The following is a 1,637-nucleotide window of genomic DNA, read 5'->3' as shown; positions in this document are numbered from 1 at the left end:
GAGGATGAGGAGGAAGATGAGGATGAGGATGAGGATGAGGATGAGGATGAGGATGAGGATGAGGATGAGGATGAGGATGCGCATGAGGATGAGGATGAGGAGGAAGATGAGGATGAGGATGAGGATGAGGATGAGGATGAGGATGAGGAGGACGAGGAGGATGAGGATGAGGATGAGGATGAGGATGACGATGAGGAGGAGGAGGAGGAGGAGGATGAGGACGAGGATGAGGAGAGGACGAGGATGAGGATTAGGAATAAGATTAGGATGAGAATTAGGATTAGGGTTATTATTAGGATTAAGATTAGGATAAGGATTAGGATTAGGATTAGGATTAAGATTAGGATTTGGAATAGGATTAGGATTAGGATTTGGATTGGGATTAAGATTAGAATTTAGATTCAGATTAGGATTAGGATTAGGGTTAAGGTTAGGGTTCGAATTAGGATTAGGGATTAGGATGAGGATGAGCTTGAGGATGAGGAAGAGCATAGGGATGAGGATGAGGATGAGGATTAGTATGAGGATGAGCATGACGAAGAGGATGAGGATGAGGATGAGGATGAGCACAAGGATGAGGATGACGATGAGGATGAGTATGAGGGTAGGCATGAGGAAGAGGATGAGGATCACGATGAGGATAAGGAGGAGGATCACGATGAGGATGAGGATGATTATGAGGATGAGGATGAGGGTGAGGATGAGGAGGAGGATGAGGAGGAGGATGAGGATGAGGATGAGGATGAGCATGAGGATTAGGATGAAAATGAGGTATGGGATTAGCATTAGAATCAGGATCAGGATTAGGATTGGGGTTAGGATTAGGATTCAGATTAGCATGAGGACGAGAATGAGGATGAGGATGACGTTGAGGATGAGGATGATGAAGACGAGGAGGATGTGGATGAAGATGAGGATGAGGATATGGATGAGGATGAGGATGAGGATTAGGATGAGGATAAGGATTATGATTAGGATTGGAATAGGATTAGGATTAGGATTTGGAATGGGATTAAGATTAGGATTCAGATTCAGATTAGGATTAGGATTAGGATTGGCATTAGGATTAGGATTAAGATTAGCATGAGGATGAGGATGAGGATGAGGTTGAGGATGAGGATGAGGAAGACGATGAGGATGTGGATGAGGATGAGGATGAGGATGAGGATGAGGATGAGGATAGGCATGAGGATTAGGATGAGGATGAAGATCAAGATAAGGAGGAGGACGAGGATGAGGATGAGGAATAGGATTAGGATGAGGATGAGGTTGAGGATGAGGATGAGGATCACGATGAGGATGAGGATAAGGATGAGGATGAGGATTTGGAATAAGATTAGGATGAGTATTAGGATTACGGTTATTATTAGGATTAGGATTAGGATAAGGATTAGGATTAGGATTAGGATTAGGATTTGGAATAGGATTAGGATTAGGATTTGGATTGGGATTAAGATAAGGATTCAGATTGAGATTAGGATTCGGATTAGGGTTGGGGTTCGAATTAGGATTAGGGATTAGGATGAGGATGAGCATGAGGATGAGGAAGAGGATGAGGATGAGGATGAGGATTAGTATGAGGATGAGCATGAGGAAGATGATGAGGATGAGGATGAGGATGAGCATGAGGATGAGCA

The sequence above is a fragment of the Lupinus angustifolius genome, chromosome LG19, assembly GCF_001865875.1.
Source record: "Lupinus angustifolius cultivar Tanjil chromosome LG19, LupAngTanjil_v1.0, whole genome shotgun sequence".
NCBI lineage: Eukaryota > Viridiplantae > Streptophyta > Magnoliopsida > Fabales > Fabaceae > Lupinus > Lupinus angustifolius.
Note: the sequence above shows the minus strand (reverse complement) of the source record.